The 16,151-nt window shown below is 45.0% G+C and overlaps 1 protein-coding gene and 1 long non-coding RNA gene across 19 annotated transcripts in view; one reads left to right on the top strand and one right to left on the bottom strand.

Moving 5' to 3' along the window:
- The window catches only part of KCNMA1 (potassium calcium-activated channel subfamily M alpha 1), a 768,905-nt gene that overhangs the window by 477,016 nt on the left and 275,738 nt on the right, over positions 1–16,151 (bottom strand). The window lies entirely within an intron of this gene.
- Positions 662–15,739, top strand: LOC129006195 (uncharacterized). Of its 4 annotated transcripts, none has more exons than XR_008491937.2 (5): positions 662–1,134; positions 2,076–2,295; positions 8,110–8,246; positions 8,794–8,853; positions 11,357–15,739. It is a non-coding gene; the product is annotated as an uncharacterized LOC129006195 (long non-coding RNA). The 4 variants fall into 4 exon arrangements; XR_008491938.2 differs by lacking the exons at positions 662–1,134; positions 2,076–2,295; positions 11,357–15,739 and adding exons at positions 3,411–5,085; positions 10,115–10,200; positions 10,427–11,198; XR_010127424.1 differs by lacking the exon at positions 11,357–15,739 and having other exon boundaries at positions 8,794–11,192.

The following is a 16,151-nucleotide window of genomic DNA, read 5'->3' as shown; positions in this document are numbered from 1 at the left end:
TGATTCTGAAAGCCAGTTTAGTAAGAAAAGCATATTAATAATCTTGCCCTCTCACTGGCCTTCCCTCCCTCCCTCCTATTCCAGCATCTTGCAGCTGGTACCTCGGGTCATTTGTTTTGTTTTTGTCCCTTAGGCTGAAGTGAGTCCACAGTTTTGAAACTGCTAACTAGAGTTTATATGGAAAATTCAGATTAGAAACAAATTCAAATGCACTCTCTCATTTTCCTGTAATACACTGGGTTTCTTCCCCCAATCAGTTAGAAGACTTGCTGGGTATCTCCTCATTGTGTCCTGTTGGAAAGTGTCTCTTCTGGTCACCTTGACTGTTAAATAATTAAACAGACTCATTGGGGTTGCTGTGTCCTGTGACATTGGCATAGACTCTGACCCCAGCCAAGCATGCACATATCAATGGGCCACCATCTGTGGCAGAATTACCGGACCCAAGACTGCATTTGATGCATCTGTCCTGGAAATGGCATTAGACTTCTGCCATATTCTTCTGGTTCAAGAACATTGTCCTCAAGCTCAAGGGACAGCTCTGTCCAGCATAAACATGATTAAAATGCCCATTGCCTGACTGCCCTGCTGACCAAGAAACATGGCCAAGCACAGAGTCTGCAAGCAGCCTGCATGTGGGTCTAAAGAAGAGGAAGGGGGAAAGTGTTTCCAGAAAGTAAGGTTGCCAAGGTTTGAATCTCGATGTCACAATCTGGCTTTATGACCTTGGGTGAGTCCCTTAATCCCACAGAGCCTCAGTTTCCCCATCTGTAAAATGAAGAGTACCAATATCCTGATGTGTTGTGAGGATTACATGAGATCATTTGCGTAAAGCACCCTAGCAGAAAGCCTGATACAGTGTCATTGGGAGCTAAGATTTACCAGCACTCATCATATACCAGGCCTTGTGCATGAACCCACCTACGTTATGTCATTAAGCGTCACTGTATGCATAAGAAATGGGTGTTACCATCCCTATGTTACAACAGAGAAGACTTATGGTCAGAAAAGCTAAGTAACCTGCACAAAGGCAAGGAGGTAGAGATGAGTGAACTTAGGATTGGAACTCAGGACTGTCTTAACCATATGAAGAGAATCCAAGTGGAAGGTGCCTCCTACCAACACTGAGATGAGGTTCGTGTCTGTGGGCCCCTGTCTGAGGCTGGTTGACAAGCAGATTTAGAGAGACACTTGGGGATGGCAGGCTTGCAGCCAGAGGCCAGGGTTTGACTCCTGTACGTGCTGTGTGACCTGGGGCCTCTTTACTGCTCAGGTGTGCTTCACCTCCTTCCTCCATAAGACAAGGACAACTACATCTTCCCTGTAAGACTATTGGGAATAAAGCAATAGGGCTTTGTGACCTTTGACCTAAGGTAGGATTCTTATACTACCCCATGCTCTATGACATGATAAGAAGACAGTACCAACACTCAGCACAGTGTTAAAAGCTTTCAGCAAATAATAATGGATACTAACATAATAATAGCTACCATATATAGGATATGTTATATTTCAGAAACTATAGTAAAACCTTAATTAAAGCACTTAATCCTCAATGCAACCCTATGAAGTAGATGCTTTTTATTATCCCCTTTTATAGATGAGGAAACTGAGGCATGTAATGATTAGGTGACTTGCTCAAGGTCACAAAACTAAATGCTGAAAACTTGTGATTCACATGGTTGCAGCCAAACTTTATTGAAAGGATTGGTCAATCCAAGTGAACAACACATCTGGACTGTGCCCCACAGAAACAAGCATTTTAGTTTCACTAGAATCACTGGGATAAACAGAGGCACGCTAACCCCTTTACTACAGGACATCCATGGTCTTTAACATATAAATACGAGGAAACCATCAAGAGGGAGATAGAGTATGCAGCCTTTCCCGAGCTTTGAGGGGCAACAGTGTGCTCTGACATACGATTCGAGATGTACCAAGCCTGAGTCATTTACTCTAAATAGAACAGCCTTCCATTGGCTGTTGGAAACACAAAGTAAAAACTAAAAGAAAAGAGAAAGCAAAAGTGGAGAGCCCATTGTCCTCGATCCTATATCTTTTGTTCTCTGATTCAGATCAGGAGAGGTGTGTATGCCTGCAGACCTGGACACCAGCAAGCCACATGCTGAATGAAGGCCCACAGAAGTCCCAAAAAAAGATGGAACCAGGGAAAGGAGGTCAGCCTGAAACAGTCCTGGGAAGCTGAGACCCAGCCCAGAACCTGCTGGAATCAATAGTCTTTAACACAACTGTGACATTCACCTGGGCTGCTGGGATCCATCTTGAAAGAAGAAGGTTTGTATATTTCTGCTCTTATTCCCCACGGGATCCAGAAATATATTTCTGTAATTCTTTTAGCTGATAAGTATGAAAAACAGAATTTTAAATATTCCAGTAGGGACCTGACAGAACAGGGCCATCTTCATTAGCTGCTGAATTTCCCAATGACTCTTAGAAATTGACACAATTAGACAAAATTAAGTGCTTCTGTCCTGAGGATAGGCTGCCACTGTTCTTTAGGGCCTATCTTTGCAAAGGAAGGTGCTGGAATTCCTCACAAAAGCCACATCCCTCTCCCTCTCACACTCTTTCTCTGAGCAAATCTAAAATCTAGTGCCAAATTCCTTGGAGCTAATTCTAAAGCCAGGAAAGCTTTTCATAAGATTATAAAGATTGTATTGGACTTTGAAGATGAGTCCCTTTGCTCAGCAACTTACTTTCTTAATGCAATCCCTGAATTCTCCTTGCTATGGTCTGAATGTTTATGCCTGCCCACCCCCAATTCATACATTGAAACCTCATCACCAATGTAATTATATTAAGAGATGGAGCCTTTGGGAGGTGATAATGTCATGGAGACAGAGCTCTCATGAATGAGATTCATGCCCTCATAAAAGAGCCTCCAGAGAGCTGCCTTGCCCCTTCCACCATGTGAGAACACAGCAAGAAAGTGCCATCTATGAACGAGACAGCAGGCCCTCACCAGACACCAAATCTGCTGGTGTCTTGACCTTGAACTTTCCAGCCTCCAGAGCTGTGAGAAATAAATGTGCTTATCAGCCCCCCGAGTTTATGGTATCTTGTTATAGCAGGCCAAACAGACTAAGACATTTCTCCATCCTCCCATTGACTGAGCAAAAGGATAATGTTACCTCCATTTCTATGGTGATTATGGAAACTCAGACCCAGCAAGTAGCTCCCAACCGACTGGGTGAGTAAGCAGGGAAACTGAGGTTAGGAAATGAACTCAGTTCCTTTTCTCCCCATCATCTTTTTTCCCCTATAAGAAACTTACCAGCAGTTCTTTTGCATCTAGAGTCAATCAGAAAATCATTAGCCAAGGTCAGACAAGAAACCACAGCTTTGGTTTCTTTGATTTCAAGCTTAGAATAAGAGCAATGGAACTTTAAAGAGCATGGATAGCAGTAACTGTCTCTGAGAAGCCAGCCACTCAAACTTTCCAGGCCCAGAATCAACATTTATTTGGAAAAACTTGTTGTTGTCCATTTTTTTAAAGAGCTCTAAACTTCCAGTGAGTCTTATGTAGATCTATTTATATGCCCATTTCTTTTTTTTTTTTTTTTTTGAGATGGAGTCTCGATCTGTCACCCAGCCTGGAGTATAGTGGTGCAATCTCAGCTCAGCTCACCGCAACCTCTGCCTCCCAGGCTCAAGCAATTCTCCTGCTTCAGCCTCCCCAGTAGCTGGGACTACAGGCGCCTGCCACCACACCCAGCTAATTTTTGTATTTTTAATAGAGATGGGGTTTTACCATGTTGGCCAGGCCGGTCACAAACTCCTCACCTCAGGTGATCCACCAGCCACGGCCTCCCAAAGTGCTGGGATTATAAGCATGATCCACTGTGCCCAGCCTATATGCCCATTTCATAGGCAAGAATACTGATGCACAGTGCACACCACACTTTACAGGCACAAGAATGAGCAAGTCTTTGGAGGGTAACTATTTCTTGTGCGAGAATCAAATGTACCTGCTGACACTTCTAGTTTTATCTCTGGTGACAGCATGAGTGGCTGAGTGAGCAGGATGAATCTTGAGCCTGAGGTGTAGACCAGAGCAGGGGCTTCCAGGTGCTCACACCTCTGGAAAGCAAGAGGAACTGGAACAGTTGGAGTTCAAAATAGGCTAAAAAATCTCCTGCCGGTCTTCACAGCAGAATCTCTGAGTGGAGCACACAGCCATTTTGAAGTTGACCTACATGGATGCCAGGGCTCAAAAATTCTAATGTGGCCAAAGAAACCTTCAGAGAACTACAGCAAATTCAACTGATAAATTTGTTCTACTCTAGAAAAGACACTGCCAAAATTCCAGTCCCTACCTATCAGGGACCTTGGATAAGTCCCTTCCCCTGCATGCATATCATCACAGACCATCCTCATATGGGGGTGGGGGGGTGTCTCTCTCCCCTCTTCATCTGCCTTCCTACCTCCAGGGGCACACCAAGTCACTGTGATGACCTCACAATCATGCCTGGTGATTATGAGGACTTAGTGGGATGATGCTCTGGGCAACCACAGGGATTGCTCACCGGTGACTCAGTGGTTGACTCAAAGGCTAGGGGGTGGTTTGGGGGTAGAGGCAGAGGTCCAGTGAGCTGGGCTCCACCCTTTCTCTCCCTGCAGTCACAACTCCATTTTTATCTGTGCTATATGTTGGAGTCTAGCCAAGATGTCATTTGAACAAAGATTCTGAAAGATCAAAGAAAAAAGTTTGAAAACCACCAGGACAATGCTTTCAGGGGACTTTATCTAAAAGACTGCAACAATGTAAAGAGATATGATTGCTTTTATTACTGTGATATGTTTAGAGTATTATAAATTTTTTAAGAGCTTCATAAGTGACAGAAGTGAAGACATGCTCATTTTAATGTTACCAGTCAACTCTGAGAAGACTAAAGGTCAAGGGACAATGAAAATGTGACCCTTACCAAGGACAGAAACTCCCAGGAAGCCACAGTTAACTCAAGACTACCAGGATATTTGGGGAAGGTTATCCTTCTGGAAGACCAAAATTTCTGATTTGTGGAAAATTCTATAGATATTCTCTGCCAGACTCCAGCCTGTTTGGTAAGCTGGCCACAGATGATTTAGAACACAATGACCCTGATACTCACTAGAGCTCTGAGTGTGGCTGGATAAGCCCATTTCAGCAGCATGTCAGCCCTCCCCTGAACTAGGCTCTGTCACTCAGATCTCAGATCTCAGGACAGCTGTAGTCCGCCCCTTGCTTTCTTATTACCCCAGATAACCAATGTTATCCTCTTTTTTCCTTCCTCCCAATGGGGAAAAGAATGCAGAACCCTAGTCTGAGTATATGAATTAGACCCTGCAAATTGTTTATATGAGTAATTCTCAAAACTAGGTCTGGAGGGTCCCCAAGAGATCCACGGATTTCTTGCAATATTCATGTAACAATGTTCATCTCTTTAGATCTATTGCCATTGAGTAACCCATTGATATTTAACAACAAAACAACAGCAAACACCATCCTGATAGCTTTAAAAGCAACCCTGTTCTTCTAATTGTTTCTAGTACATGCTTTGTGAAGCTGAACTAGTAGACTGGATTGTCCTCAAGTAGACTGGCTCACCAAAGGTGTCCACAACAAGAACATTTCGAGTTCAGATTGTACAGGAATATTTATGAGCGTTTGACCAGTGCTAGACTTGTCAGACAATGTGCCTGAATAGTCTCCCTGAACTTCTCTCTTAAACACAAACAAGATCCTATGCTGGCTTTCTGGCCACACCTGTGCCAGCCACCAACGGGCTAAAACACGTGAAATGTGCTGTCCACATGCAGGGTTCAAATCAGATAACAAAATACACATTGACGGTTCTCTATACAATGAAAAATATCCTACTTTCATTGCATGCTGGTGTTGGATCAGAAAACAACAGTTTCTTATTTCTCCTGGTTAGTGGTCTTGGAAATCACAGAGGAAATACATGCAGAGATTAAGAGGACTACTTCACATCTGTTGTCCTGTGATGCTACTTAACCGAACACTACACTCATGTGCCCATTCCCGCTCCCTTTCCCCTTTATGGTAAATGTTGTCCCATATGACTTTGTGATTGATGGAAATGTTCTCTATCTGTGCTGCCCAATATGGTAGCCACTAACCACACATGGCTACTGAGTACTCAAAATGTGGCTAATGCAAAGAGAAACTGAACCTGCAATTTCATTTAAATTTAAACAACCACTCGTGTCTAGTGGCTACCATATAAAACAGTGAACTAAGTCTAAAATTTAGGACCTTGGAGTACGGTGTGTGTGTGTGTGTTAACAAAACAAACACTGCTCCTTCTGTAGTGAGCACTGGCCTATGGTCAGGGTCTAAGGAATATGCAAAAGGAAGTGACTGGAAGTTTTAAGCTTTTAAGGTTTTATCAAAAGAAATTTCTTACCACTCCCTCTGGGCAGTACTATAGAACATCTGCTAGGGAGAGGATGATATGAAGATAGAGAAGCAACAAAAGTACAGACACATTAGAGGCAAAATATAGATGCCACCTTGTAAACTGGTTGATAATTCAGAAAGTGACAGCTCTCCCCGACTTAGTCGGAAAGGCAAAGGCCAAATGGGAAACATCAGTCTCTTCACGTCCATGGAAGACAATCCCCTGAATTCAAAATTAGAACTTGGTGACTATTTCCTGATCCAGCCCCTTGTATTTTTCATGAAGCTTAAGGAAGATTAATGGGACAATCAGGATATTACAGATGAGAAGCACAGGCATTTCAAATAAGGCTGTGAGAAATGGCTGGGAGGCCTTTAGAATGGGGGAAGAGAGGATGTGGAACAAGCCCTGGACTTGGAAGCTCCTCACTATGGTTCACACCCTGGTCCTGCTAATGACCACCTGGCCAGGAGACCCTGGAAAGGCATCCAACCCTTCCCTGAGAGCCCCTGGACAGAGGAATAGGAGCCCCATCACTGAGTGGTTGTAGGGCTCAAGAAGGATCATGTTGGCAGCAAGAACTCCAGAAACTAAAAAGCTCTATTTAGATGAATCACATTATTATTAAATAGTTCAATCAACATAATAATTATTAATAATGGCTAAGATTTGTTCAGTGTCTGCTATTGCCAGACAATATATATGCAAAGTCTCTATGGCTTACAGCAACTCTATAAGATATATCTATCTATCCACGTCATTCGCGCTTACTAGATGCTGTTACAAGTGTTTTCAATATATATGAAGGTATATATTATATATATATATATAATGCATAAAACTTTTAAATGAGTTAAATGAGGGTTAATCCTTACAACAACCTATAATGTGGACATTACTTGTATCAATATTTTACAGATGAAACAACTGAGGCCAAAGAGGTAAAGTGATAGCCACCATCATCCCAACTAAGTTGGAAGGCCAAATGACAAAAGGAAACATAAGAGCGCAATTACCTGAATGACAGATTAGAACTCAGTGATTATTTCTTGATCTAGGCTTAGTCAATGGAAGAGCTGGGACATGAACGCAGGCACAGTTGGTGAACAGTAGAGCCAGGATTCAGACTCAGGCAGCCTGGCTACAGGGCCTGTTTTCTTCAACTCCATGGCATCCTGCCTCTTTTTTTTGGGGGAGGGGTGGGGATGGAGTCTTGTTCTGTCACCCAGGCTGGAGTGCAGTGGTGCGATCTTGGCTAACTGCAACCTCCACCTCCTGGGTTCAAGCGATTCTCCTGCCTCAACCTCCCAAGTAGCTGGGACTACAGGTGCATGCCACCACACCCAGTTAATTTTTGTATTTTTAGTAGAGACAGGGTTTCACCATGTCGGCCATGATGGCATGATGGTCTCGATCTCTTGACTTCGTGACCTGCCTGCCTCAGCATCCCAAAGTGCTGAAAGTGACAGGGTAAGGATTTGAAACTCAGGCCTGCCTGCCTGTCTCCAACCACTCAGTCTTTTCTCCAGCCACCCTGCATCCGTTATAATTCACACACTGTTTGTCACCACTGGCTAATGGCTTTGGATATTTCTTCCTCCTATCAGTGTGAGACATCTGGGGAGGCTCCCCCTTTTTTTTTTTACCATTTGAGGACTGAAAGTAAATTTAGCTTCCTCAGCAGAAAGAAAAGAAGCTGTTTTGGAGGTTGGGAAGAGCTTTAGAAAATGCGGCATCAAGTCTGTTGTCCCCTTTGAAGAAAGCAGCTCTGGAAAAGGCCTAGGACATTAGTTGCTGCAAAGTTCTAGATCATTCTGTGTGGTAAGTATGCCATCATGCCCATAGCACTCTTCTCTGTCCACAAAATTCATCATATACTAATAAAGAATGGGTGTCTTTGGACAAAGTCAAAGCAAGTTTGTCCAGAGTACTAACTAAGAAGAGACTACAGAGGGAAGCAAAAGGTAGTTCAGTGGCTGAATTATCCAAGGAAAGGCCTAGAATTTGAGTTGTCACAGACTGAGCATCAAAGATTATGTCTTGGAGCTATATAGAACCTTTACTGCCCAAAAAAGAGAGACTATGCAAACTTCGGTGCTCTGGTAAACATTTCTTTGATGCCTTACCAAAACAAATGCCTTCTGAGCATTTGATATGGTTTGGCTCTGTGTCCCCATCCAAATCTCATCTTGAATTGTATTCCCATAATTCCCATGTATTGTGGGAGGGATCCCGTGGGAGATAATTTGAGTCACAGGGTGGTTTCCCCCATACTGTTCTCGTGGTAGCAAATAAATCTCGAGATCTGATGGTTTTATCAGGGGTTTCCACTTCTGCATCCCCCTCATTTTTATCTTGCTGCTGTCAGATAAAGAAGTGCCTTTCACCTCCCACTGTGATTCTGAGGCCTCCCCAGCCATGTGGAACTGTAAGTCCAATTAAACCTCTTTTTCTTCGCAGTCTCAGGTATGTCTTTATCAGCAGTGTGAAAATGGACTAATACAGCATCGTTGTCCACTTCCTCCTTCCATCAGTCTGCAAAATTCCATTTGGGGATCCATGTGGCTTCAGGGAAATCAACTTTATCAATGTTCTCTGTCCCATGGCAGCAGTGATGGGTTCAGGGATGGGCATGTGACCTAAGCCAGTCCAATCAGAGTGACTCTCAGGTCTTGCTGAGAGTGCCTGGAAACGATGCCATTTCCTTCCTGTTGGGCATGACGAAGGAAGCATCTAGCCCCAGGAGCTCCTTCAGTCATATTAGGGCCTAAAAGGTGCCAGCCTTTGATAAAGACACCAAAGGATTTGAAAGATAGCATAAGACAGAACGGAGAGATGGAAAGAAGCCAGATCCTTGGTGATATTGTTGAGCCAACAGATCAAGTTTGGCCTTAAGTCAGCCCTAATTCTGTGCTTTTCAATTAGATAAGACAATACATCCCCTTTATTATTTAAGCCTATTTGTGTTAGGAGTTCTAGTCTTTGCAAATGAAAGCACCTAAACTAATACGAATGTAGATCTCTGTGGCCATCCTTCTGGTAAAAGGAGAAAGCACAGTCAAGGGTGACATTACATTTCCTGAAACTGGCAGCTCCATCTCATAGAAAACTCACTCATTACTCAGTGAAAAAACAGATTCCCTGTACACAATATCCACGTGAGAAACTCCTACTCACTCATCAAGACCCATCTCTAATGTCCCTTCTGTCTCCTAGACTGCATTTATGTAAAATTAATCACTTCCTTCTGTTTTATTTCCATAGAGGCATATTACTCATTCTTTTATGTAACTATAAACACAGAGCAATTACATACAACTCAAGGGCAGAGAATGTCTTATTCATCCCTATGTGCATCAAACCCAGCACAAGCACATAGATGCTGGATTCTCCAGGTTGCATGGCCTTTAACAAGTTCTCTACCATTCTGACCCTGTTTTCTCTCCTATAAAATAGGGCTAATTGTATATCTCAGAGGACTGTTGTGAAAAATATCAATAACAGAAGCTACAGGAATTTCATTAAAATGTGTTTCATTATAGTAAAATTAAATTGATACATAATTTTGTAAATCTTCAATAGTCTTTAGCTCAATATTGATAGCCAAAAATTAAGCCTGGAGGATAGAAATAACTTCTTAACTCTACAGTTAGAAAAGTGTGGGCATAGAACTTGTCTTTGCCTTCTAGATCAGGTCTGTGTTGGTAAATTAGACACCATGTGGCCTTTCAACATCCAGGAGCAAGATGGCAGGAGGATCATGCCAACAACTGAGGTACCTTGCAGGAAATCAAACAGGAAGAAATCACCCAATGGGATCTGCTGGGAAAACATGGGTCACCCCAGGTCTGGTCCCTCAAATCTACCCAACCAAAACATATCATAGTGGATGGCTATTATCTTTACCTGACTAGCATTCATTGCCCCTTCTGGTATGCCCTATTCCCCACTCTCAATCCCTCTGTTTTAAGAATGCCCCCGCCTCCACCTTCCACCTCCAGGAGTGATATCCACCCAGGTTTGCTCAGTAAGACTATGAGACCTATCTTCCTGGCTGTGGTGATTGGTTCAGAAGCAACATGCCAACCAACTTGATCCAATGAGAGTGAGTTCTAGGACTTTCGCTGGAACTACTGTATGTCTATATACAAAAGAGAATCTATCTTTCTATTGAAAGCCAAGGGTAAGAAGCCAATATGATATGCATTTGATTCTGTTATGGAAATCCACATAAAAGAAGGCTGCCCAAGTATAAAACCAACACAGAGGAAAGCAGAGGTAAGAGATGGAAAAAGAAATGGAGTGAACCAGTGACAGCAAGAGACTGAAGGACATCATTTGAGTGCCTGGAATCAGCTAAGCCTGAAGAGAAGCCTAACCCTAAGCTTTTCAGTTACCCAAGCCACCAAATTCCCATCCCCATTTTTTTGGTTCTTAAGCAGCTTGAACCATAGTTGTCTCACTTGCATGCAAGAGATCCCTGAAGATACATACACTCCCTCAGGTGAAGATTTCCATCAGTTAACAGATCCTGGCACCCATGGACCCTGGGACAGTCATTCTGGTAGCATCCTCTGGTAGAGAATAACAGAGTCAAATCTGATAGTCAGAGAGGATCTGCCAGCCTCTGCTTAGATATAGCCCACTGAAAAGGAGAGATGATTAATTTAGCCTTGATTTCAAAACCCTGTCTTGTATATTCCATTCAGCACTTTTTATCTTCCTGTATTCCCCTGGTTCCTCTCTAGCTGAATAAAGAACCATTTTTAAAGCAAACATCTTCACTGTGTATCTAGCAAAGCTTTCTGCTTTATTGAAATATGTGATTTATTTAAAAAATTAAATTTCCCATGAGATGCAATAATTTAAATTAAGAGAAAAGCTTGTCTTTCTTAAACTTCAGTTTCTATATACAAATTGATGTTTTATAGATTCCAGAAACTTTCACTGTTATGAAGATGGCTCTCAGTTTTCCTGCTGGATTCAGATTCTCTTCATGACTTAAAACAACATGAGGAGGATGAGTCACAACTGTAAGCTGGTGAAATGCAGAAAGAACCACCTAGGAATTCAAATGTCAGCTTAAGAAAGACAGAATGGCTTAAAAATCAAAGATGAGATGAAGTGGACTGGGGGTCTCGGGAACACCAAGTCACAAAATCAGCTTACAGTCAGAGGGAACTTGCAAATGATCTGATTCAAGATACAAAGAAAGGTTTTAGTTCTTGAGGACTTTTTCCAAATAAATATTTAAGCCAAAGCACAATATAAGAAAAAGATACAAGTGGAACAGCTCCTTCAAGCAGTGGGGGATGTTAAGGAAATGCAGGGAAAATCAGCTGAGAATCCTCCTTCCCACACCCAAGACTCCTGCAACCTAGCTGAGAGCCACAGAACTGGTCCTCTCTCTCCAGCTGTTCTCCAACATCCCAGAGCCTTAGGTGGGGCTACACTAAGAGGAAGTCCTCCAAGGAAACTCTCAGGATTAGACCAGTCTTTTTCTGCTAGTGGTCTTTGATAAGCCTACATGGTAAAGAGTGGGATTCACTCACTTGTCTGTAGGAGATATGATTATGTCTCAAAGCATCTCCCCCACCTTCTCACACCCACCCATTAGAACAGGATGTTATCTACAGGCTGATACTTCCCCGCTCCCTCTACCTCCCTTCTAATACATGGCACCAAGACACTGCCTAGGACCTAACAAGTGATTAGCCCCTCCTTCTCCAAGACATTCCCCTCTTCCTTTTTCTCTTTTAAGCCCAGAGGGCCTGACCCTCTAATGCCTGTCCCAGGCCACTCTCTCCCTCCAGGAGCCTGCCAAGTTGAACACGAAGTCCTACCACCCCTGCCCTCAACACAGACTTCTCCAAAACAAGTCCACAAACACCATTCAGGATGATTCCTGCTAAGACCCACAGGGTGGGAGTGATAAAATTTCCAGTAACATCTACCATGATATTACTTACAATCCTAAAAGAGGAAATGTTCTATATTACATAAAATATGTCCAAGGTCCTCCTACAAGTATGAGTGAATCCGTGCCTGGTTCTTCTTTGTCTTCTGATCCTGCCACCTCATCCCTGTCGTCATGTGTCTAAGTTTTGCTTTAGAAGCCACCCTCGGTCAAACCTTCACTCTCTTACACAATGAGCTGGACATCCTCAGTTTCCCCTTCATGCTAAAAGTAAGCCCCATGTTTTGTGCACGTGCCCACACCATTTCCTCAAGTTCTTGCTCCTAAAGGTAACAGGGGCTGGGTAAGGCACTTACTGCAGAGATCAAAGGAGACTCGTTCACACCCAGGAGGAGGAATATTCTTCCTGTACTACCCCATTTAACCCTGTCCCCTCAACCCAGAGGTGTCCTCACTGTCCAGCAAGTGCTTCGGGCCTGCAGTTCCGCTGTTACCCTATTTTGAATCTCGTAGGCGTGGAAGCATGGGTTGGCAGGGAGGGGCAGGAAGGTTTGCCCGCCAGAAGAAGAAACGAGCGTGTCAGTATGTGTGTGTGAGCGCCGCAATGACAGTGCTGCCGCCACTGCTATTGCATGTGCTGGGTCTTTGAATGTGGCATCTGTCAGGGCTCAGTGAGGATGACAGATGTCTCTCTGCTTTAGGAACAAACAACACAGGCCTGTAGGGTGACAAAAACAGCCTCAGCCCAACCAGAGCAGAGACGTGCAGTTCTCTGGGAATAATCAGAAGACAGCAGTGTAGGAGTCCAGAGTCTACCACACACCTGCTCCCCTAAAAAAGCATGTTCTCATTATGAAACCTTAGAAGGCAGCTCCCACGCCAGGGACAAGTATGAGGGAGCCTGTGTGGCCTCATTCATTACCAGATGAACCATTCATTCAGGGAAGTCTTGAGGCATGTCCAGGAAACGGCACCCCAAAGACTCAGTTAACCCACAGGGTGAGTGCCCATGGAGATGGGAGCTCTGGGGGTGACACTGTTGAGCCAGTGGATCAAGCTTCACCCTGAGTCAACCCTAATTCTGTGCTTTTCAAATAAATGAGCCATTCAATTTTCCTGCTCATTTCTGTATCCCCAGCACCTAGAACAGTGCCTGGCACACAGTAGGTGCCTAGTGGACATTTGCTGAAAGAACAAACGAATGCCAAGGCAAAAAAGGGGGGTGAGAGGCAAAGATGTATAAAAAAAGAACTAAGCAGAGCAAAATGATAAGAAGAATGTTAATAATATGAACCACAAAGACAGGAAAGTCATCTGATCTCAATACACAAGAGTATGAACTCATTATGGATGCTGAATTATACTAGTGATAGTTTAAATATTTCTTGGAACTGAATATGCACATAAGAAGAGGCCATCCCAGGCTTAAATGGGTGCACATTCTTGTCTTGGAGAAAAGGAAGAAAAATATATAAAGCAATAGGTACAATACAATGCAATAGATGTTCTAGAACAAAGGCCTGGAGCTATGATTCCAGGGCAGCCTGCAAAGATCTCCCATTGGAGCTGATGATTAGCAGGCCTTGAAGCAAGGATGGAAGCCTGGCAAGAGGCAGGTCAGTCATCGCAGGCAGGGATGACTGCTTCCAAGAACTGTGTCTTCTGTGAGCCCAGGGGCCAGAGAGCTGCTGGGTTTCCCAGTCTTTCCAGGCTATGGCCAAACTGATGAAGCCATCCTTGTTTCAGTCTCTGATTCCTTCAGAGAAGAAGAAAGAGTTGAGTCTAGCAGAGTCTCATTCTGCCTGGACCCCTGCAGTACCAGGAGAGCACTCCCTCCGCATGCCACTCTAAACAGAAATACTCCCCGGAGCACCTGGGGCGACCGGCATCCTCCGCACTTCCAAGGCCTTCCCAATTTTGCTTACTTCTTCTCATCTTCCCATTCACTTCCCAGATATGTTTCTCGGGTCTCCAAAGGGAAACTCAGGGGAGAAACTGAGTCAACCTACTTTGAGTGTCCTTTCCTACCTGGCCCTTTCCACAGCACTCAGCCCAGAAGAGGTGCTCTGGGTGAAACAAAGGAGCAGTCGGAATCTCTGCAGGCCACAGGGAGGGAGGGACGGGTAGAATCAAGGAGTGGGGCACTAGCACGGAGGCCTGAGCCTCCTCACTGCCAGGATGAGGGAGCCGCAATGATCTGGGGTCCTGGTAGCTCTGGGAGCCTCTGAATGAGTGACCCTGGGGCTCTCAGAAGTACTAGGTCAAGGTGCCCTGGTGGACACAGCTGGGCTTAGTCATCAAGACATGGGTACAAACCTCAGCTCAGTCACCTTCCAGCTGTTTAAGTCCGAAAGTCATTTAATCTCTCTAAGCATAGATGTTCTCATCTACGAAAGGACTATAATGCTTGTCTTGCAGGGATGTTGTTAGAATTACATGTGATGAGGTTTAAATTGCTCCTAGTACAGAATAGGCAATTGGTAAATGGTAACTCTTTTAACTACTATTAGTGTAGTATTATCATGATCGTCATCATCATCATCATCGGGGCAGACAAATCTCAGACCAGGCCTGAGAATTCCCAACTCTGAATTCAGAGGCTTTTGCTCCAGCGACAGAAATGAGAAGGTAAGGCCTAAAGTAGAACAGGACTAGAGGAGGCCCTGAACAGTGCTGGGCGCCCAAACAGGGGACTTCCTCCCAGGGAGGCCTCTGTGCCACCGGCCTGGAGTCTCATCATCACCGCCAGCAACAGGGTGACTGGCTGCCCCCTGGATTTTCTGTGAGCAAAGAACAGGAGGGCAGAGCAGGAAAGCCCGGGAACTAATGAGATTCAGAGAGCTTGAAAATTAGAGGTGCACGAAAGGAGTTTCCGCCTAATGGCTCTGACACCTCCCACTCCCACTGCAGAGTCACTGCAAGGAGGCGAGTGCAGGAGCAAGAGGGGATCCGTAGGTCTGCTGGTCCAGGTCACTGCTCTCTCCAGGAGCAGTGGCTCCAGTTGGGAGTGGCCCAGGGTCTTTCTGCGGCCTGGCAGGACAGGGTGGCCACTGCCCGTGGCTGGCCCAGAAGAGTCCACCTTGTGGGTCAAGAGCTGCCCAGGCTGATATGTGCCTTAAAAAGCGGGGATGAAAGCCAGGCAGTGTACAGCAAACCCAGGCACCTCCTCAGCCATGCAAATGGGAGCTGGTGACATGGGCTCAGGAACTGCCGCTTCTGACCCAGCCCAGGCAAATGTGGCCCAATTCTCTGTTCCCTTGGAGCTGAGCCCACTTGTAGCCATGCCAGGCCCGGAGTCTCCCTCAGTGGCTGCTGGCAGTTGATCGCAGCTGCCCTCAGAGCCTCAGCTGCCTCTCCTGTGCTGCGTCCTCCCTAACGGGCTTTCAGATTGGTTGTCTCATGCGAGGCTCCCAGCAGGCTGGAGGAGGGCAGGCTGGCAAGGCAGCCACACTGCCCTTGCATCACAGAGGAGAGGAGGGTGGCCCACTGACAGGCCAGAGGCAAACTGAGACCCTCCCGATCCATTGTCCCTTCCCTGCACCCCCAAGAACAATGACTTAGCCCCAGGACACATCCTTAAGAAGAGGGCATCCCTAACCACCACCACCCCCCACCCCCCCACCGCCCCCCCCACCCCCACCCCCACGATGCTGGGATAGGCTGTGAGACAATATGGAAACAGCCAGAAAGATTTGCATTCAAATCCAGGTTCTATTATTTCCTGCCCATATGTCTTTGGGTGCTTTATGTAACCCCTCTGAGCCTCAACTGCTCCATCCATAAAGCGGAGCATGACTGGGAGGGATAAA

The sequence above is a fragment of the Pongo pygmaeus genome, chromosome 8 (assembly GCF_028885625.2).
Source record: "Pongo pygmaeus isolate AG05252 chromosome 8, NHGRI_mPonPyg2-v2.0_pri, whole genome shotgun sequence".
Taxonomy (NCBI): Eukaryota; Metazoa; Chordata; class Mammalia; order Primates; family Hominidae; genus Pongo; species Pongo pygmaeus.
Note: the sequence above shows the minus strand (reverse complement) of the source record. Positions and strands in the feature narration are given on the sequence as shown.